This window comes from Plectrocnemia conspersa, unplaced genomic scaffold (genome assembly GCF_051122295.1).
Source record: "Plectrocnemia conspersa isolate PC_06_02 unplaced genomic scaffold, ASM5112229v1 ptg000002l, whole genome shotgun sequence".
NCBI lineage: Eukaryota > Metazoa > Arthropoda > Insecta > Trichoptera > Polycentropodidae > Plectrocnemia > Plectrocnemia conspersa.
In genome coordinates this window covers 23,426,839-23,452,199 of record NW_028277166.1, presented here as the reverse complement: position 1 = coordinate 23,452,199, position 25,361 = coordinate 23,426,839, and the positions used below count along the sequence as shown (strand labels likewise).

General features: G+C 27.8%; 1 protein-coding gene across 2 annotated transcripts in view; it reads left to right on the top strand.

Annotated features, from left to right (window-relative positions):
* The window catches only part of LOC148238094 (uncharacterized), a 208,964-nt gene that overhangs the window by 92,239 nt on the left and 91,364 nt on the right, over window positions 1-25,361 (top strand). The window lies entirely within an intron of this gene.

The window sequence follows — 25,361 nt, the reverse complement described above, 5'->3', positions numbered from 1 at the left end:
TATTTATAAAAATAAGCTATACTATGGTTTTCAAAAGCCATATTTTTTACGGCAATACGTTCAAGATTTTTTCATTATTATTATAATGCAATTGTACGAATTGGTTATCGAGTTGTCGCCCTTTATTACAACATCCTCGACGACATCTCGCCTAAAATATTCAAAGCCCTAACGACCTTATTCATGTCTACAAATTTATACACGTACATTTGCAGAATTTTCATACATCAATAAAGTCTGCGCTCTCTGAAATATGTGGCCCGCAGCCATAAAATCGGTTTTCTCCCCCATTACATGATATATTCGTCCGTTTTCATTTCATTCCATTTTTTCCTACACGTTTCCCCGTGTACATGTTATTTCTTCTTGGAAAAAAGAGTTACGGCCGGGGATTGAACGCATTGTTTCAGATTTCCGAAGCGATGAACAAGCCCGATTTTCTACCTGGAAATACAAGCTTTCGCTTGCGTATATTGTGTGTGTAGATGTATTCATTAATTAATTAATTAACATACGCGTGTAGGCCGCGAGCACATGAAAACATTACCGGGAAAGTCGTAATTTTTTATGCGGTCCAATTTTACGAAAATTAAAGGGTTGATATTCTACAGGGTCGAAGCGCTATATTCAATATTTTTACTACATCAATTATGTATATATGTTTAGTGCATGGTAATTATTTTATAACGCTTAATAAATTAAAATAGAAAAATACAAACACACTCTATTAATAACTACAATTCGTTCAATGAATAAATAAACTTTGCAATAGTTAAGAAGGAAAAATATTTATTTATAAGATAACTAGGGTTCTAAAGTTATTGAAATTAAATTTTATGGTTTAAAATCAAACTATGCATCTGTATTTTGTGTATATATTTAAACTTAAATTTGGTATATAGTAGCTAATGATTAATTAAAAATATATTTCTGATTTTGGTCAATCGATAAATATTTAAAATGCAATATATTTTAAAGAATTTGTCTCAAATTTCTCAGAAAATGCTTATGTATCTCTTTTCTAAATATTAATTTAGTATTTATAATCGATTTTTTTAGCATTTTTTTTGGTTACCATTATAAGCTCTTATTTTAGAAGAATGGTTATAGGCTAAATTTTAATTTTAATATAAGTCTTTTGTGTGAGCATCGAAAGGCAAATTTAACATTATTTATAGCACTATTTTGAATGCCCTGAAGTGATTTTTATTAAAATTAACTTGTATATCCCGAAACGTAAGATATGTTAGATGACTATGAATATGTGCATAATAAATGTTTAATCTAGTTTTATACGATAATATATTTTGAAACTTGTACACAAATTTTGCCATTAGTAATACTTTTTCATTATACAGTCCATATGATTATAAAAATTTAAACTTGTATTCAAAAGTATACCTAAGAATTTTATATGATCACTCTTTGTAATTAGTGAATAATTTACAGTGAATGTAATATCAAAATTATCATTTAGTATTATACAATTTTTTTTTAATAATTGTTAATTTGTTTAATCTCATTCATACACTTATATGGATCAAATCACTATGCATGTATTTGTATGTTTTGGAGTTATATATTAGCACTTTATCATAAGCATATAGTTGAATCCTTCCTGTAAGCTTACATAGGGTTAAATCATTTATTTATAGATTAAATAATAAAGGTCCCAAAATAGAACCCTGTGGAATTACACGGTTGACCACTTCACATTAGCTCTGTGTACCATTTATTATAACTACTTGTTGTCTATTATTTAAATAACTTTTTAATAAATTTAGCGTTGATTTTACTATTTCTTTAATAATATGTTATGGTCTACTGTGTCAAAAATAATTCCGAAGTTTAATTTTTATCGTTAAAGTTTTATTGTATTTCATTAATTAAATCAAAAGCTGCATATTTCTAAATCCGTATTGTAAATGTAATACAAAATTTATGATTCTTAAAAAATAATTTATTTTATTTACTTGAATTGATTAAACATTTTTTGTTAGAAATGATAAAATTGTTAGAAAATCGGGGAATATTTCTATTTTCAAACATTTGTTGAATTATTTTTTTATAATAATAGCAATAAGTTTAACTATTATGCTATTAGTACCAGGCACTGAGATATTTTTTAATTTATTTGTATATCTTATGACATACTATAATTTAATTTGGTGAAAATAAATAGTTCTGTTAGCTTGAGCCATATTTGTATGTATATCAGCAATGTTTATCTGTGTTTTATCTGACCGAAATATTCTTAATAATATGAAATGTTTATTAAATTCATTGGCTAATATTTTTTTTTAACTGTAATCAAATCTCTATTAATATTTAGAATAACATTTTTTAATTTTTATTTTCTAGAGTATTTTTGATAATTACTTTAATATTTTTCTATATTTTAAATTTACATTAATAAACATTTTATCACAGTAATCTGCTATTTTTTTTCGATAAGCTTTTTATATAAGGTTTTTTTCTGGGCTAAGATAATACTAGGTTTTAGCTTGCATTTGTGATGACAAATATTTATATTTTTAATCAGGTTATTTAGATGTTCATCAAACCATGGAATGTTGCTCATATTTTTGTTAAGGTTTTATATTTAATTTTATTTGTAGCGTTTTTTATTTTATTTATGAAGTTATTAAAGCCTTCATTGATATTTTCAAATAATTCAAAATTTGTATTTTATAGTTAGCTTTACATATCTCCTTAACTGGTTCATGATGATAGACATTCTATTATGATCACTTTTTTTTATTTAATTCCAATTTGACATAATATTGGTATTAGTGCTAATGCTTGTTTAAGATGTAAAAATTTTAAGATTGTATTATTGTTATATGATCACTAATATTTTTTGTTTCTCTATGTTGAAATCTCCTAAAATTATACTTTTTCCTTTATATTATTTACCATATTTTTTATTAAAGCTAAAAAATCATTATGTACACAATTTGGAGCTTTATAAGCAATGTAAATATTTAACGGCGATCGATCTATACCTGTGCTCTCGATTCCGAGGGTAGTGAATAAGTAATTATTATCTTCATTAATAATATTATAATTAATATTATTTTTATATAAAAGCAAACTCCTCCACCTCTTTTAAATCTTGATAGAAAGACAGATCGATAACTTATTATATTAAAAAAATATTATTCACCACCGTAATGCCATAATATATGTGTTTAATTTATAATCATATATTGTATATCTCTTAATTTTGTTTATAATGCTACGAACATTGAGATAGGTATTAGAAAGAAATGAAACATTAATAGTGAACTCAGTTATATCGTTCAACTTATGTTTCTCATTTTATAAAATCTCATCAGAATTCAAATTTGTTTCTAGACATTTAGAAGCCATGATCGATGGAATTTATGTGGGTTTTTTTTCAATATATATTATAAATTGTACATTCAGTTTGTTTTGGCTTTTGATCATAATTCATGTTTTTTTAAGCAATATACTATCGTATAGAATACGAATTGCCAATAAATTATTAAAGTGACACGCTTCGCGCCTTATCGCAAATTTTGCCGATGTGCATACAAAATCTCCATCCCTGCTCAAACGTCACTCCCAAATCATTAAAGTAGGTATTTTATATGTTAGTAGCAACCATAATTTACACTGCAGTAAAAAATATATTAAATATTGTATGATTGATTAAAATACAAAAATATTGACTGCTACACAGAAATTCACAAGCAAATAAAATTGTTATTTCAAATTGATTACTGATATGTTTTATTTGTAACTAAATAATTTTACAAAACACAAGAGCATAGTCTAAACAATAAAACTATTTTATATAGTTTATAAAAATGTCCAGAATACCGGAATTGAAACCCATAATTGTGGTGAAGCTTCAATGGCTCTTCAAAAATAACTCTTTATAGCTTTTTGTTCATGTTTCATATAAACACAGGTATCCTTTATATACTACATAATCATCCACACATAAAAAAACAACAAAGGGAAACAGTCCACGAATATATAAACTCATTTTCAAACGAGCGTACGGTCGTATCATACGTACAAATTTATATTGCACGGCAGATCCCGGTGGACTAAGATTCTGGGTTGTAACTAAAGTGTAACGCCCTTGAACCTAGCCCTTGAAAATGAAAAACTCCAAACGGTTGCCGGATGGTAACGCGCGTATGAATATGCGATGTGCTACTGTCCCGAAAGGGTTAAACCCTCAGGGTGCATATTTGATACGCGACGATTAAACGCTGGCTTTTGGCGTGTGCTCACAAAAGCGGCGCGACTAAAAATTTGCTAGACTATATTTTTATTCAATATATTTACAAATATTAATAGGAGCATATCATAAAAGCAGAGTCAAATTTCATTTAAAAACAACTGATGAAGTTGTCAATCAGTGCTGCCAAATACACTTTTCGATCAAACTAAATAAAATTTATTCAGCAGTACAATATATATATATATATATATATATATATATATATATATATATATATATATATATATATATATATATATATATATATATATATATATATATATATATATATATATATATATATATATATATATATATATATATATATATATATATATATATATATATATATATATATATATATAAATATATATATATATATATATATATATATATATATATATATATATATATATATATATAGTTAAAATATAAATATTAATTTTTCTTTATCTGATAATAATATTATTATTTAATATAACAAAAAAAAATATTATTTCTTATTGTTATGATACATAATTCACAAAACGTGTTTTTAACTTTGGTATTGTTCATAATTTTAAGCAACGGGTTTCTGTATGAATAAAGACACCGCTTAAGTTTCGAGAAAACTTTACATATTCAGTGAGAACTTTAGATAAATATTTTTGTATGATAGAATGAACTTTGAATTGCAAGTTGTTCCTTAATATCTCATTGTGAAAACGACTTCATAATAACAAGGCATAGAACGGACGTGAACTCCTTAGTACTGTTTTTTGTATTCAATGTTTATTATAGATTGTTGTTTCGTGTTATTGATATAATTATGCAGAAATACTATTTCGTATTAAATAATTTATGCGTCTTGTGATTTATATTATGCAAGGCTATGCATTTATAATGTCATATATACATATGTATTTATCATACTTGATATAATTTGCATGTGCGATACGTTATCATAAAGAAAACTAATTGATAACATACGATAATATTGCTATGTTGCAAGTTACAAATCTCAATTGAAACATAAAGATCTTAGGCAAAATATATTTCGTATAAAAAGATAGTGTAGGATTATTATTAGAATAATAATTTTAGTACTAAGTTCGGGATAGTCATATGTTCTCAGACACCGATTTTAACAGAATTGTTTACTATTGGTCCATACCTGGTATTTACATATATATATAAAAAGTAAGCTTAGAATACAGTACAAAAATATACTATTAAACAACGTTAAATCTGTGCAGAGATTTTTAATTTAATAATTATTTTTAAATCAGTTTTGAAATGTGACTTTACAATTATTCAATCTTGTCTCGAAAATCGAGTTAAACTCTTATGATTCAGGTGACTGCTTAGCTAGACTAAATCTGAGGGTCAAATATAAAACTGCTGTATTTTTAGGCTTCTATAGGGCTTTTCAGTTAATTCAATTAAACTCTTGTATATATATACCTTTAAAAAATAGAGGAAGATACACTTTCCTTTAGTTTTTGATTTTGCCGATAAACATATTCACAGTGCAATTGATTTTTAAATTTAACTCAAGCGTCTATTTTTTTAATTACATAAATTTACAATGAGTTCTAGTTATGTACGATACATAAATTTTTACGTAAAGAGAAAGTGATAAAAAAAATATTGACTATGCTATCATTATTTATTAACTCACTGACTAACTAATACCGGAATAAAACGCTACTCATTTATTGTATGCATCATTTGATAGAAAAGTATCTACTTCACTTTTAAACTAATGCTGATGATTCAGGGCGGAACCAAACTCTTTGTTTTGGTCTGCTGCATATTTTATTAGACTCTAGAAAGGCGTATATACTCTTTAGAATTAAAGGAAATCAAACACCTCTTTTATTTTTTGATTTTCTGTCCAGTGTTATGCTTCGAGGTTATTGTTGTGAAATGTGAATCTAGAGAAGCTCAGTCTTAGTGCACTTGTTTGGCAGCATTTCTTCGACTTTATTGTGGAAAAAAGTTGTATACACTGCTTGGCAAATAATTATTTGCTATTTTATTATTAAAAAATATTTTGTGCTACGTTGCATATATTTGTCAGTAAAATATTGCATCACTATAAAATTATTTGTTATTATGGGTTATCTGTTTAATTAAAAAGAGATTTCCAAGCCTTCCAATTTTTTGTAAATTGTTCATTTATGATGTGTGTAATATAGATAAACATATATTAAATTTTAGTTATACGTATAGATTATTATTTTTAAATACTCACGTTACTTTTTGATTGCATATTGCGTATATGTAGATATAGAAAAACGGCGTGAATAAATAAAGCGCTTATCATATCTTGACGTCGACTGAAAAACGGGGCAGAGGCAACATGCGCCATTAGGGCTTTTTCTTCCGTCTACGTAATTTCTTATTGTCACGCCACCACCATGGGGTCTCAGCGTTGAAACTGGCAATTACAGTACCGAAGCTTTCCCATAGCCTTACCCGTGGCTTTCGATATGCCTCTAGACTCAATGGAGTCTTCAAGTTTTTTTTATGGAGAATTTACGTTGTATGGTGCTTGGTATATTAATATATATATATAAGTCGTATAATTGTAAATGTAGGTACGAATTAGCATACCCATAAAAATATATAAGATTTTTTATTTTAAATTATGCATAAAAAATATTATAGTATAACTCAAAAAATTAATATTTTTTAAGCCTTTAAAAATGTTTTTTTAGAATTGAATAATTCAAAGTAAAATAAAAAATACATTTTTTAGAGTCAACCATTAAAGTCTGCATATAATATTGGACACGGTGCAAAGAATCTGGCTCTACTCAGTTTCATAATATTCTGCTGTATATGATTACTGTTTTATTTACCATTACCTAGTACTTTACGCATTAGTAGTGGTGTGTATGTACATGTGTATTATATGATAATTGCTCTTTCTAACTCGTACATCGGCGCACAATGGTCGGAATGTTATCCGCCAAAGCCTCTTTTTCGCACAATGGAGGCTTTTCGGCAAACGCGCGACTCTGCATTCTAAATTGTCAGCCGAAAATCCGACAAAACCAGCCCCGGGAAAACTTTTCATTACGGCTCTATTCACTGGAAGCGATATTTTCAGAAGCTCCCTTATATAAATGATTGTGCTCTCGTGAATCGGTACAATTTATCAAAAGCGAGCTTGTTGATGGCGAAAATTTGACGATTACTGCGCCATCTATCGTTTGCGTGTTATGTAATACACGATATTAAATATACATTCCTATATCTATAAACACAATTTTTAAATAATTTATACGTATAGAATATAATTTGTCTCTGTGTCAGTATATACTAGTGGACAAAAATTACCTGGAACAGAACCGGGTACCCGGTTAATTAATGGAAAAATATCCGTAAACAGGGCTATGAATTTTCCCTACCTTCAGTGAAAGACATTCTACATATTATTTTTCCTTTTCTTTCTCCAAGTGCCTAATTGTTGAAAGAATGGAAATATATATTTAATATACGAATTGCTTATTGTCCAAATATACATAATGCATTTTATTAAAAAGTTTTTAATGAAACTATATTAGAAGCAGATAGTTTGTATTTAATATAAATTTAATGGAACTTTATTGAGAACAGATAAAAAGCAAATAGTATTTGTTTTCTAACTTTAACAACTTTTTAATAGTTAAAAATAAATATTTTAACGCAATAGTGTTTTTATCATTTATGATACAAATTTATAACACTATGTATGTTATGATTTTCTACGTTATATATTATCAATATTTAAAACTAATATATGTTTTTATTTTCTTAGTATCATTACTTTAATTAAATTTTAATTTAAACTTAAAAATCCTAATAGAATGAAATAACGTAAATACATAAATTAGGAAATATACAATATATGCCTATTGATTTTATATTATTTTATTTTAGTTTATTTAATAAAAAATCGCAAAATGATTTGGTATTAAAATAGTATTTATTATATATGTTTATTTTCACTATGAAAAATATAATTTCACTAACTAGACCAGTGAAAATATATCAAACAATTTATTTATATTTTTTAGATAATATAATTTTTACATATATTCAGAAGTAATTTAATTATTTTAAAATATTTGTAGGTTTTATTAAAAGTAAGAGCTAACGAAAAATTAATTTGCCGAACATTTATAACTGGAAATTATTTGTTAAAGTGTTAATTTCAATAATAATAATGAACTTCTGTTAATAAAGGTCAAATAAACCTTACGTTTGTACACAAGAAAAACATGTTGCCTAAAATAAATTGCACGGTTTTATTACAATACGGTTTATTTTTAACTATATGTTCTTTCAATTATGAAATTCATTGTAAATAAATTTTAGCACAATTGTTATTCAAATTCGAGGTAAATTATTATATAATATTATATAATATATATATATAGATCTTCATCTTGCTCGAGATTACATTTATATAATTAATATACATTTACATGATATAATAAAATCAGCTTCATATATTTATAGTTTAGTATTTTATTGTTATCTAGTGTATAACATATATAAAACATAAAATATGGCATCGTATAAAATTAAAATACATCATATTAAAACATTTTCAACGTTACAAGGCAAATAATACGTAATCTCGGTTCTGAAAACTTATCATAAACAACCCTACAATATATGAATTTTGTACAAAATTTTTGATGTTTTGATATTAGACGATACGTGCTAATTAAATTACATTTTCAGTTCGACGCTATAAGAAATTTCAATTAACGCATTACACTCGCGTTGGAAAATACTTGATAAACATTTTCCGTTGTACATATCGTTGCTTCGGTGCTATCTTATCGTATCTTTTGTTTGGTTGTTATTTTATAAACGCTTTAAGGCTTATGTGTATAAAATCTATTGTCGCGTAAAAATGTTATAAGATGTACCTATGTAAAGATGTGTATTTTGTTGTCGGTTGAGTATATGTATATTAATTAAATTTTATGGTAAATTAGATGGTTCCCCAAAACACTTAAACATTCTTTATATTAAATTGATGTTTTTAAATTTAAAATATGCAATATATAATAAAAGTGTTCCTGGATTTTATGCATAATTTTTTAATATCCCTAAATTTTAATACCTCAAAGTTGGGAATCAAAATCAATTTAAAGGTTCTTTGCTCAAGGTCGATCCTTGCCATTCGATTTGAAGCTTTTTGATTTCATTTAGCAATATTTACATTATGACTGATATTTTATTCAGACACCATTACGCAAACGAATATTCGAAGCGACGAAATCCATCAATTAATCACGTTAAATTAAATAGGAAATGAAATATTAATTTAAACTTTATATAATAACGACGGAAAGCGTAGAAAAAGAATATCATTTTCACTTTTTCTTTCACTCACATTCTATTAGAAAATATTTTTAAAAAGTCCTTGAACATATAACCATACTCATAAAAAACTTGTTAATTAATTATACCCATTTTAACATATGCCTGTCCGGTGTGGAGAAACACCAGTAATACTAATTTTTCAATCGAAGCAAAGCTATAAAAAGAATATATAATACACCTCTTCATATTAATATTTAAAAAATGCATATTAAATCTCAAATATCAACAAATTAATAACACTGTCATTTTCATAGCAGTAAATAATATAAAAATATCTCGCAAAACCACATTATCCCACCAATCTATATAAATAATTCAAAAGCGATTCGCAGATGTGGATGTTTGCGGGGCAATTGCATCGCTTTTTGTTTACATTCACGAAATATACGCCTTAAAAGAGAAACGGTTCAGATGGTCTCTCTGACGATCGGTAACCTAAGCGTAAAAGAACAATAGTATTATGCGCAAAGTAAAACATATTATCTATCGCGCATCATTTCTAAACAAATAGTAGTTGATTAACGTCTCAAAACGAATGCGTTATTTTTGATCTCCTTTTTCGTTTGCTTAAATTGTTGCTATATAACCTAAACTATAAAATAATTATAAAATGGTTAAAAATAAACGCAGTGTAATTGATATTTAATTATAAAAATATGTATGTCAGATTATCGTTCTATAAATTGTTTTACTACAAACTTCCACCTGGTTTAAATACACCTGAATAAATAGTTTGTCCTGATATATGTAATTAAATATTAATGAATGTATACAGAATACACTATTCATGCAAACAAAATATTAAATTATGGATTTTAAATATAAATTTGCATAAATTCTGATGTATTCAGTTTTCAAAACATATTATTTGGTTACTATAGTATTAAATGAAAATTGCGAGAAGCTTATTACATATGCCGTCCATTTTAATCAAATACATTTATTGGTTATGTCAAACGTATATTTTTTTAACAAACAGGATAAATTTGAACACCTCTGATTTGTACAAACCGTAACACACTTTTACAGTCATCAACATTCATTAGCATCATTAGGGGTGGAATGACACGCCCCGTGTCAGTCAATGCGACACCCTAATACAAACGGAAAGAACGTGTGATTACGGCGGAGCCGAAATAATGACACACGAACAATCGAACGGTATAAATCAGCTGTCGGCAACCTTTTTTGTGCGAATGGTAATCTCCCTTTTTGCGAAAAATAAAAGAATTGCGAGTCATCTCACATGAAACAAAGGGGGCATAAATTCTTAATGTTATAAGTAGACGAATATATTATTACATAATAATTTTATGACTTTTCTTTAAGGTCTAAAATTATTTTTTACATTATTATTATTTTGACAATTAAAGACTGCTTTAAAGAGCAATGGTAATAGATACAAGTATTGTCTCAAATGCGCGTCTTCTCAAACAAAGTGTTATGTTTCAGTGTCTGTGTTGATGCTGTTTTTTGTGGTACCGAATACTCAATTTTTTTTCTTTGTTCAAGTGGTTGTTATGATGATCTCTTATTTGTAAATAATAACGCAGATTATTTAAGCTCACCAAAAAACCATTATTATTTTTTAATATAAAAATAATAACAAATAAATAATTTGAAAATACCTTTCATTAAATTAGTTTTGATGGCATTATAGTTGCATTAATTTTAAAATGTATTTTATTAAATGGTTGTCATTCCCTTTGCGATATGAATTCATTCGCGACGATAGATTACGGAATGTCCTTCTACGGACATCGTTTGTTCCGAACATATCGATGGATGGTAATCAACGTCAATTTGCTTCTTTTTATTCATTCCGCATTGTAATTTAGCGTGTAATTTGGAATTTTCCACATTTTATCCGTATTGATTATTATGAATAAATAATTTTGCCATACGAAGGAATCCACCTCATTTTATATGTAAGGAATAGATTATTTTCGTATATATTCTTTCCTGAAATAGGATTAGGGATTTCGATTGTGACATTCGAAATTAATGAATTCACAAACAAAAGGAGAACTCGCAAAGGCTCTAATGATTTCCATTGAACTTTTTCGTCGTCCTCTTCCGGTTCCGGCCGTAAAAAGGGAGAACTTCCGTACTAACAAAGGTCAATGAGGAGCGTCCTAAAGTTGCAAGCAACATTGTTCATTTTTTCTTATCCGTCTGCCAAAAAAAAAAACGAGAGGAATGAAGAAAAAGAGAGTATTCTCTCATTTTCGTGTTTTAGATTCAATCTATTGGGTATTTAGCGATAGAATTAGTGAAGCATTTATTTCGTAGATTTTTTTTGTAAATGTTGCGTATATTTTATTAATGAAGAAAGTATCTTAAACAATTATTTTTAATAATAGTTCATTCAACAAATATGATAATTATAGCTGGAACATTTAAAATTCAATTTAATTATTAAAAATGCGATTTGAATAACCGCCACATTTTATTTAATCCTATGGTGTAAAATTATAGAGTTTTGATGTTGCATTTTTTCCAGCAGTTTAGTTGTAACATATATAATATATATTTTATTACTTGTATCCGCTATTGTAAAATTATTCTGTGAAAATCTATATGCATAATTTAACTTTAAACACACAATTTGTTCGATAGCATTTTTGTTGACATAACGCCCAAAAAAACATACACTACTATTTTTGGTGTATTTTTCAACGATTAATACGCAATTAACTTCAATCTAGCAGTACGTAAATTATACATCAAATAAAGCAATTTAATATATCACATGTTTGTATCGAATCACGCACGCCACTGCTCTCAAAAAAGCCGCCCAACTAAAATTCGAAAGGGATAATTTGCCGGCTAAGAGGAAATAAAAATGTTGGATCATTTCCTGTTAAGGGTTAATGTGTTCCACGTAGGTGTCGCACTACTTGATAATTTTAACAGTTGAAGTGCCGCATGGCGATAATTAAGCCTTCGTCACAGATACGGATGCATAATTTAGATAAATGTGACACGCTATTGAAAATCAGCTAATTACTTAATACGTAATAATCCTCAGGGGTTGGATATTATTTTAATAAATTAACTTTCATCCATATTAAATTGCTCCCTGAAGGTGAAGGTAAATTTTGTGTATTTTTGGTATATTAAACATTGATAGTTGCCTATGTACGTAACATTAATAATGTAGGGTTATTTTTTTGGTCGGTGTTTCGTGGCTAATAAAGTATTAAATGAGGTATTTTTTTTAAACGAAATTATTATGTAATGTTCTTTTATATGGCATATGCGTTACGAGATTAAAATCGAAATTGGCAGCTGTTTCCGATTCAGAAAAGAGCTATAACAGAGCCCTTAATGTTGAGGAAGCAATTAGGTATATTATTACAACATAATCTGTGATAGAATAATTTAAAAATTATACATTTTACTAGCTATTTTTTTACAAGCATTTCAATTTGATTACTGTGGAATCAAGATGTTTAAAATACACACTGTGGTACTGCATTTATTAAATTAATTAGAACACTAGTTTTATGTAAACCAAATTTGTAAACAAAGTTTGCTATAATTCAGAACAAAGATAATTATATAATTAGATATAAATTGTACTGTATCGTTTAATCTTAAATTATTAAATATTTTTGTATGTAATCAAAATTTAAATAAGTCTGTTAATATAAAATATATACAAAAACATTTTCTAGCAGCTTATTTATACCTTTAACATTGTTGTAAATTAAAAATAAAAGTTTACTTATAATATTATTTTCTAACATTTTTTTATGTCAAATCTATAAATTATAAAATATAATAAAATATTAAACAAATTCCTAGTATGATTAAATATTTATATCTGATGAAATGTGGATATTTGACGTCTTAATATTCAAGTCTTAGGAACAAAGTTAATCAATTAGCGAAAGCTATCTGATTTTGTAGAAAGAATTTTTAATAGCTAATATATAAATTTTCAATTTTATTTAAATTTTAAAATAATTGTTTTTTGGTAAATTTGTAAATATTACATCATGTCGGAATTTAAGCTCTATTTTTTTACAAAAATAAGCTATCAATATACATTTGTACGTATATAAATTTTAAGAAATGCTTTCAAATACCAATACAAATTGATACTTTCGTATTCAGTTGTATCATTTATTTTTAGATACTGTGGATTAAATTTTTAATGATTATACAATAATTGACAATTTACATTATTTATTTTGCTCTTAATGTTCTTAACATATTTTTTTTATTAAAATACATAAATATAAAATCAATACAATATTATCGTAGTTATGTATAAAATATATAGTAAATCATTATTTTTTAAGCATGTGTAAGTAGTAACGATCTAATCATTTTTAATGATACTTAAATGTTATAAAAATTGACCCTAGCAAAATAATGCTGTGGAAATAAACTAAGCGGTACTTTGGTCCTGGCTGTCACTGACGTGACAGTGACGCGGGCAACATAGACGACGACCGACGGGACCTCGTCCGCCGATCACTCGCATCATTATTTAGTCTAATGTAGCTAAATTTTAAACTTTTAATAAAAATAATACTTTAGCGCCTCAATCTGTGTATTGCCACCCGTCACTATATGTCCGAAAAAAGTTACACACCCCTTAGGGTAACTAAACCTTAAAACATTTAATTTCACAAAAAATAAAATATCTGATTTATTTACATAGCTTTATTTTATTTTGTTATCGAGTATGGTTTTTTTATAACAAAAAAATGGATTTAAAGGCAAATAAAAGTACTCTAATACTAAACAACTATTGTATGCAAATAACCTATATAATTTGTATCGCATTTATTTATTTATTAAATGGCAAATTAAAACACCTAATTGAATTTACCACAACAAAAAATATCAATGACAGTAAATATTTTTTTTTAAATTATCGCGTATATTTTTTTTTATAACAACGATTTAATTAAGTCGCAAATAAAAACAACTAATCCAGTAACGGACATTAAAGTTACTACAAATATTTTTATTTAGCTTACTTTTTTATAACAACATTTTGCCTTAATGACAAATAAAAAAACTCAAGCCAGTCTCATAAATTCAATTATTTATAACGATTTAACTAAATGGCAAATAAAATTCCACAAACTATTCACAATAATTAAAATAAACGATTTGATATTATGGCAAATAAAAACACTTAACTACTCAATGAAATTACATTAACTACATTTTACAAAAAACTATGGTTAATAACATAAATATTTTTTATCGCGTATAGTTTTTTTGTTACGATTTGCTTAAATGGCAAATAAAAACACATAAAAAAAATTAATGATGGTTAATAGCATGAATATTTTTAATCGCGTATAGTTTTATAAAACAACGTTTTTATTAAATGTGAATTAAAACATCTAAGCCAAAACTATGAAAAATAGTGCGCGAATTTACATATTGTGACTCAAAATTGTAATCATAAAAAACTCAATTTAGCTGGAAAAATGCATATAAATAAGTGTTTTTGAGTATGCGTAATAACTATAATACAAATCTAAGTTATGTTAGAAGAATTTTGTCAAAAAATAAAAGTAAAAAATATATGAATTTTAAAATTAAAACTGTGGGAACCACTAATTGAGTGACCCTGATGAATGAAAATCGCCTAGAATTTATTTTGTCCTGGAATTTTAAAAATATAATGATTCGAGTTCTAAATCCAGAATCTTTGTCGGAAAAACAATGAATATAAAATATTCGGGACTATAAAACTTACATCATCGAGCAGCAGTCAATATCAGGCGCGTATGGTGACATACTTTTCCTTTCGCTCGCTCTCGTGTTAAGTGTCGAGAGTGAGTGAATGATAAGCACCTCGCCGTACGCGCCTGGTCGATATACACTTAAGTCATGACTGTCAGCATCATAAGATTCCCTATCGAGCTCGATGGTTTACCATTACATTCTTATTAGAATCCACTACTATTTGCCTCTCAGCCATACACTGTGGAGGTGTTACCCTGCGCTTCTAAAGAAATATTCACCGTTTTATTTTTATTATATAATAATGCTCTTTTCTTATAATAAATACAAATAATATATTGCTTTTGAACACAGCAATAGTAGGAACACATTTAATAATGACTATAATAATTATATTTATTTAAAAGATCTTTGAAATTCTGCTCAAAATTAAAAAAATCAGATACATAAGTAGCAAAATTATATAGTGAAGTTAGTGGTACTGTAAGTTAATAAAATTTATTCATTTAACAATCCAGAACTGACGCCGATCCCCTAGAAATAAAAGTAGGAGGGGTGTCGCACGCAACGAAGAAAGAGATAAAGCATGCTATTTCGTGTAACGGTACTTCGTCCAGACGACATGGGAATCTTATGAAGCTGACCGTCAGCAACGCTGATAAAGGATTATGGAGTAAGCATTCTTTATTAGACATTCTGCGCTTAGTATCTGACATTTGACACACGGTAGTTCTCTCTAAATTATCATAACTGGCCGATCGGCGAGGAGATTATTACTTGCCGTTCGACTCATAATACTCATTTAAATTCTTACGTAACCACAAAATTTAAAAAACCCTTCAACTGCATTAATTTTCAATTGTGTAATAGTTTTTTTTAAGTATTTTCATAATAATTTATTATTACTATATAATATATAATTATGTCTGTGTATTTATTTATGCAGATAGATGTCATGTCACATGCGTGCGCGCCATTACGGGTTATTACACACATAAATATTTCAAAAGTCATTAGATAAAAAAACTATCAACGTTATTAAAACTACTCACATATGTACATACGTGCCGTTTGTTTGCTTATTTAATATACATTATTAAAATTCAAACGGGGCGCACAATACACACACCCACAATGCCTTTAACAAAACAGACAAATCCCCGAGATAGCATCGTTGAAATTTCGTTTGGCCCATTGTTGCCGCCGAATAGATATTCGTAAGATAAACTTTTGGTAATCACCGTTATTAGTGTATTACACGGTGCGTAAGCGAAAACAATAACTTTCTTCGGGCGTCGGTTACCACAACAAACCTCCGTTCGAGAGCCACCCCTCCGAGAGAATTAGATTATCGACACTTAATATTGAGTGGTTGAGAACTTGGACGGTCCTGTGTTGTAGTACTTTAGCGTCGTAATTGACCCACGAGTAATTAACTTGCTTCGAATCGATCGAAACGTTCGAGTTCGAGTGTCAAGGCGTTATAATTTTACGATGATGGAATCGACGTAAAACTGGCTGTTGATGCCCAATCAATCAATCAAGATTGTTTTTATGTATAACTGTCAACTATAGGGGGGTTGCGGCCATCTGGTTTTTATTATATTAGTCAAACTGAGTGCTAACCCAATTGTGACTAGTATTATTTACAACTATATGAAATAGAATCTTGAATCATGAGAGCAGAAGATAAAAACATCATAAACTCCTTCGTTGTATAAGGAATTTTTCTAGGAATCCTTTCAGTTCAAAAATATATAATATAGATTTGCATGCTATTTTAAACATGAATAGAAAATCACTGAATATATACAATTGAAGACGATAAATATTTAACATATATCGTAGGTATTCTGTCACAGGGTTACTCTATTAAAATTACTGGAATATGTATTTCTCGAAATTTTATTTATTATGTAAAGTGTAAATCAATGTTTTTAACATCGAATTATTAAAAAAGGCACCATCGAAGACATCTCAAGGTATCGCAATATTAATGGGTATGATACCCAAAGATTACACCGACATGGAATCATCAAAATTTAATGATCTTTTAACAGTGATTCGGGTTAATAATTAAGATCCTTTGAAAAAGCTTGTTTCTGTACTCGGAAAACGTTAAATATTATTATCACTAAATTTATTTCTAAATGTTTAAACAACGTTAAATTTTTTAATTCAATTAAAAAGCTCCATTATTAAGTTTTAATTGAATTTGGCATGAGAAAATATATGCGGAAGTTATTATTAATATTCTAAGAAATATTATAAAAAAATTAATCTAGAGAAAATTTTCATTGAACCATTAATTCTTAGAGAAGCGACTGAAGTAATTAGCTTTAAAAAAGTTAGAATATATCAATTCTCCATTATCAGTAAAAATGGTTTAAGAGCTTAAAATAAAATTCTCACAACTTTGATATTTTTTTACAAAATTTGATTAATAACAGAATTAATTTTATTCGGCAAAGAAGTATTTAGATTACGACTTTCAGATACATAGCTTAGGTTTTTTACAATTAATAAATTAATATAAAAAATGTATATTTGGTTTTTGGATAGTAAAATATAAAATTAAATAGAATACTAAAATAAATTAATTTATAAATGAAAGTCTTAATTGTATCTTAAGCAGACAATAATTGTTTGTTAATAGCTAGTAAACAAAAATAAATTTATTTAAATGTGCATTGTCATAATAAATCATCAAGTGTCATGAAAACTTCACTTTTTACCAGATTGTTGTTTCAGTCTAAATTTTACTTATTTAAAATAAAAAAAGACATTTCATCACCTTTGTCCACTTTTATAGACAGTGACTTATTTTGTTTCTGATATATGTTTTTTAAATACATATAAGATATTAAATATGAGCTGATGTTGCTCATTAATAAAAAATGCTTTAAGATACTTCGCTTAATATATTGATCTCTTAAAAGATTTTTATCAACACAATTATATAAATAAAAATAATGTAACAAATAATATTTTTAAGAATAAAAGCATTTTTGAACCAAAAAAATTATATAATATAAATTTAAAAATAAAAGTCCACATTGTATATAAAACAACCAAAAATTACTAGTAAATAAGGTGAGATAAAAAAATAAATTTAAGAGATGAACAATTATATAAACCATAATGCTACTGTATGAACCGGTGCATTATAATGTGTAATGAACAATCAAATGTCGCAAAAGCTGTACTTTCTACCATATAATTTTTAGATAAGATTTTAAATGCTATTTCAGTTTAAATCATCCATATTAAAAATAAGAAACAACCATTTTTCCCATGACTTAATTTACTTCTGAAATATATTTTTTAAATAAGTATAAAATATTCTATATGATCTGTAGTTGCTCATTATTAGAGATTTTTAAATACCTTAAATATGCTACTTTAATTAATCATCACAATATTTATCCGTTAGATAAAAAAAATCTAGTTTAACCTAGTCTCTTAGGATCGATCGGAATTATATTTATATAATAATCACTAATACTGATTTCACAGACACGATGGAAATTTAAAAAAAATACACAGATTCACATGGGATTCGAGCCTTGCTCTTTCGTGTCAATAGTCAGCGACTTATACCACTCGTTTACTGATTAATGAGTATAACTAAGCACTCGTTTTTATTCCTTAAAAGTTATCGATCGTTTCTATTCATGTAAGTCTTGACATATTGTATCCAAAGGATAAAATCATATCTTTCACTAACAAGATAATGGATAGCTAGAATTAATATTTAAAAATAAATGGTCAATTAAGCTAATACTATAATAAGTAAGAAATACATATTTAAAGAAATGATCTGTATCAAACTAATGATTTATAAGTATTAATTTGTTAACACAATTATTTTTTTACATAAGTTTATTATAAAAAATTAAGGGTTATATTGTTATTATTTTAAACTGGCATTTTACTTATTCAAAAATCAGGGGATAATACATAAAGTATTAATTTAATTAAGTAAAGCACTCAACATACAGAGTAAACAAATTGCAGAGCAGTCAATTTTATTTATTAGAAGTTTTAATTAAATTTTCATTAAACATTAAACGTATTCTTGCTTAAATTATGCTCTCCAAGACGTTAAATTGGCTATTGTATAAAGGCCATTAAGGAATTATTGTGCACAGGTCTAAATTCGAAGGGCCCATTTCACAATGGGTCAGATCTTCAACCGAACGCCCAACAATACACAACAATTATAATACAGAATTAATTCGGATATCGCGCCAAATCCAAAATGAACCGTCTTCCAATCCATTATCAGGATCTTGATAATTAAACGAGGATAGGAGCCGACGCTCTTGAAAATCGCCATAACCATTGTAGGTTTGCTTTCGTTGACGGCGTAGACGTCATCTGCAAGAAAATTTACTTGAGATTGGCGAATAATGGGAGCTTTCGTGAGAGACTATCAAATTTGACATCAGTTTTCATAAAACGTGCCTACGTATGCTTAATTGTGTATAGAGTTTAAATATCGATTGCTTACTGCTTTTGTGTGAGTTAGCATTTGTGTGAATACAAATTATGAAACAAACCAAAATTATTTGTCCAAGACTTAAAATATTATTAATAAATATAGTTAGTGACTTAATATATTTCTTCAATATTAAATAATGTTGAGACTAGTTTCAGATACGTCATACGTAACAATCCATCATATTTTGATATGTTTGGAATATTTAGAACTATGAAGCATTGGGATAATAAAAAACTTTGATAATGGAATGCTTTTAATATACGTCAATATTTTATAAATGTATCTTTTGTGCTATTTAGCAATGGTATTCTGCGATGAGCGATCCCTTTGATATGTTTTTCCACTAGTTTGCATACGTTAATATTTGGAAAAGAATACGAATGACATGTAAAGTGTACCTGTGTATTGCAGATGACGTGCCTTTTAAAAAGCATATATTTATCAAGACTTGATAGAGAAATGTGCATATACATGAATACATATAATACTTAGATAGAAACTTTTGATACGATAGGCGAATTTTCTTTTATTTTCCATCAAAATCAATACTTGATTTTAGTTTCCCATATGAAAATATGTTCTTTTAAAAAGTCTCAGGTGCGGTTTCATGGACTTATTCGCAGACCAGTGCTTTATTCTCTCAGTTTACACAGAGATTTGCTCTATCAGCATATAGAGCTTATACGTGACATGGAAAAAGGTTTATGATGTCTCAGACAGCTCTTGTATCAAAGCTACTGCTGTGCTCCAAATAAATATTCCCATTGTGTGTACTTAAGAATATTCACCGCAGACGAGGACGTGCAGTTTCTAAGCTCTGTGTATTCAAACCCACAAATAATACATGTGTACATAAATGATGTTTTATTTTTAGTATTTCAATAAAGAGCGCATAATATTTGTGTTGTTACACTAAGTAACAAGTATTTGATTTTTTTTATGATTGCTACAATCGATAAATGAACTTATGAACCAGTTTTGCATAACTAAATTATGAGAGGTCCTGACAACTGAAACATGTCTTTTAAAATCATACTATCGTATTTTTGTATTGAAAATTTAAATGCGTTATATATTGTTATTAAATATTTATATAAAATGCCTTTCATACTACGTATCATAATTAATAAATTATTTACATTTATTTTCAGGTAAGCTCCGCCGGTCAGATTAAAACGGGAGCGCGGTTAAATTTAACTGCGTTTCGGCCCAATCGTTAAAACGCTCACGTGACGTGTATGCAAATTTGCATGTAAACTATTCGAACGCTTTCACGAAAATTGACCTTTTTTCGTTTTTTTTACGTTCTTGCTGTTCACATTTCATTTTCACTAGTGTCGTGTTGAATATCGTGTACCTCAATCGGACGGGGTTTTTGCTGTGGTTTAATTCATTTTTGGTTAATCAAACATGAAACGACAGACGAACGGGTTGTATATTGTTTTAATCTTAACGTTTGTGTAGTTTTACTGGTTTGATATAACGTGACCGCTTAATTAATACGGGATCGGTGTATTTTGGTTGTTCAACGTGTATACAAAGGATTTTGTTATCAGATTTTTTTACGTAAAGATAAGGATAATTTATGTGTTTTATGCAAGTTGTCGTCGCAGAAATAAAATAAAAAGAAATGTTTTATTCGAGAATCGGACTGAATAGTCAGAATTATAAGTATTATTATGGATAATAAAATTGTTCTATTTAATATATCAATTTATTAGAAACTAATCTGTTTTTTTATTATAATTATTTTTAGAAATAAGATTAAATTTAAATATGTATTTTTATTTGATTATTTTTTTAATGTACTTGTCATGATAATATATATTTTTTCATCTTGTTAAAAATATGCGAATAATAAACCAGTTAATATATATTTTTTAATTTCAGGTAAGCTTCTGCATATTCAGCTATACGTAATATACTTACTTTTGATACACTTCAAAGGGTATGTAATATATATTTTTTAGTACACGTTTATTTAAATTCAATTGAGAATTGAGAAATTAATTAATCAATTGAGAAATAATTTTTCAACGATAGTCCTAGATAAAGAACATAATATACGCTAAAAATATTGTACGTTCTGTGGTATGAACTGATGCATTATTATGATGAAGCAGAGGGTGTTGTTTCAATTGCATCAGTCCTAACTTTATTGAATCCAATAGGTTATGTAAACATCATTAATTTTCGATATAGTACTAATAGCGCTAATTGTATTTTCCTACCTCAAATGGGATCTCAGAAATCATAGTAGTTCCAATTAGGTATCCATTGTTCAAGTGATTACATGAAACCGGATAAGACAGTCGGATGTCTCGTATTGTAATTAGAACTATTCCGCATGCCAATTACACAAGCCAATATATCGCTAATGCTGTACAAGAACTTACTCACATATTCAGGTAGTAATATGGTAATTTCTAGCTGTACACATGCATACGGATGAGATGTAGTCATGCGTATATTTTGCACGGAGCTTTTGAAAGCTCTTGTCCGAGACGTAATCTCAAAGGGGCGCTTAGTGTGTAGACTTCTTGTCGTTTGTGTGCGGACTTTTGAGGGTCCTTGTGGCATTTGTTTTGCCTGAGATGAGTCAGCAGGTAGGTCGGAGGTCATATGGCAAGAAATATTCTCGGCAAAGGTTTAAATAAAATTTAATATGAAATATAGTTTTTGCACTAGATTTCTTTAATATACACATAAAAATATAAAAAATAAACCAGTGTTACCGAACCTATTTTATCCTCATTTTATATTTATTTTGCAAGTTGAATTTTCGAGTTCCACTTACTTAAACCTTCTGTTCTTCGTTTGTAATGGAATGAATGGCTGCAGACATTTCTCGTAACCAGTTCCAAAAATGCCTTTTAGTGGTGTAATAGATCAATAGTCTCGCGATGCAGCTCTTATTATTTCATTTTATACTAGTTGTTTTGGATTTACGTGCACCATATTTAACGTATTTTAAAAAGAGAGTCGATAATGACTAATATAATTCAAAACCACTTACTAAATGTATGTTGATATAAAGGTTATATATAGTATATATTTATATTTATAATATATTATATTTTTTTAATTAAAGTGTTTGTGATCTACACCTAATCTGTTTGATTTATACCCCTCATGAGCTATCAACAGCGAGGTTCCAAGAATTTTCCCACATTCTTCTACAAATTCCTAAAAATCCAATTCTCGCCTTTGCTCTTTTTGACTATGCGTCACCCTTTTGAGGGTCGTGGACGTGTGATACTCGGGAGTTATTCGCCGTTTCGTGCCAGAGCCCCTTTAAAATTTCATTATGGCACCGGGGAGTGACCACAAAGAGCCGCTGCCGTGACAGTTGGCCATTAGGGCCCTACCGGCCACCTGGCGGGCCCAGGAAGCACTAATGGCCACTTCGGGCTACTCCTGGCCCAGACAATGGTGTTACGGTGCCAAAGACAGTGGCCCCCTCTTTTGCTTTCGGGGGCCCTTCCACAACGACTAGATTACAATCACGGCAGGTAGCTTTTAAATTTTTAATAAGCGCTTTCCGCCCCCGCGAGAGGCGTCCTAATTAACCGAGGGCACGTCGTAAAGGTGCGGAATAACATAAATATCGGGAGTCTTTTTGTTGTTGTTTGTATATACAGGATGTAACGTAAAAACGTTAATGTTTCATAAACTCTCCCATGGGTCTGAGGAAGCTAGTTGTTGTTGTAACTTGTACTATACAACGAATTCAATATTGTAACAATCAATGTTTATAAATAGTTTATGTCCCAAGATTAGCAAGTAACATTGCTATTCGGATATGACTCAATTAATTAAGTTAAGTCACAAAGAACATCTAAAATATAAAGCGGAATTGCAGTTGAAATGTTACTTTTTTAATTTTTTTTTAAGAATAAGAACTCAAGAGTGGTTTAAATTTAAGAGGGTAAACTAATTTTTTTATGGAATAAAACCTTTTATAATTAAAGTAAAAGGAAAAAAATAATATTATATACATATATACTAATTTAAGTATATTTAGCGGAAGATTTAGATCTAGAACCATTGATATATTTTCTTAAGCCTCTAAAGCAGTATGTGCCTAAATTTAAATTTAACGTTGTTTCTATCAAAGTCTCGTAAAATATTTTTAAAGTATTTTCTTGTATGATAATGACAATGTTTGTAGGCTAATCTAAAGTATTTTAAGATAAGTATAAAACGGTATATTATATATTTATTTTAAAGCCTTATTTTATATAATTTGCAATTTAAAAAAAATATTAAGTTGGATCTGATTAATTGTTTTTGTATTAAAACGTCGTAGTCGCGTTCTTTCTATTAAATATCGGTATAAGGGCGGAAATTGTATAAAATTAAGCTTTACAATAAATATATAGTATGTATATCATATATTTATTTTGTAGCTTTATTTTCTGTAACTTTCAATTTAGAAAAAAAAATGCTAATATTGGTCTGATTAATTGTTTATATATCAAAACGCGACTTTCTTTCTTTTAAATATAGATCTAAGGACTTTTCTAAGCCTTAGTCAAGTTAAAAAATGTATTTAACATATCCAAGTATTTAACTTTATTATTTACGTTTAAAAAAGCAATGAATAAGTTTTTTTATTGTTTTATTTTGATTGATTTTAATTATTCACCTCGCAAAATATTTAAATGATAAGGTTCTAAATGGCTATTGTAATGTATCTGTCTATTGTCACGTACGGTCTGCACCGATCGCTTACCACTTATTTCATCGTAGGTACTTTTAAACAGTGTTAACCAGCAAATTCTGCTGTTTTTATGAATTATTATGTAAGAGATGTTGCCTCTCACGCTAAACGTTTTAATTTTTCTAAACACTTTTAAAAATGCATTGTTTTAAATTTTCCGATGTCTGTTGTACATTTTAGGGCTTGTATAATTGACTTTACACTTTATTAGTTCGTTTTATTTATTGTTTATTTGTATGTTAGGCGTATGTATAGATTTATAATTAATCAATAGCAATAATGCAAAACAACAATAATAATATTTTGCTTAAATATTATAATGGTATAAGAAAAGACTCTTGAAAGATCGTTTAAAAGACTTACACTGTTTTGAGGGTGAATAAAAGTGAACCGTTCCGGCTTAAGTGCTGCTTTAAAGATTAAGATGCCCTTATTATAATGGATTATGGCATACCTCTACCCTATCTTATATGTGACTTAAAATAGTTGAACCGTCGAGATAAATATGTAATGTACTTAGTTAAACATCAAACTAACAGATCTTATTCGTGTACTTAAAAACTTTATTTTAAGTATATTTAAAATTTATTTTATTTGTTGTATTATTTCTAAGGCCATAATTTTTACAATAAATATTTAAGAGTCTTGTAAATTGCAGATTTAATTTTATAAGATAGTCCACATTTACATATAGCTGTAACGCAATTTTTTTTTTAATCTTATATTTATTTTTGGACTCTGGTGTACAAGTGGACGTCGTATACACAGATTTTGAAAAAGCATTTGAT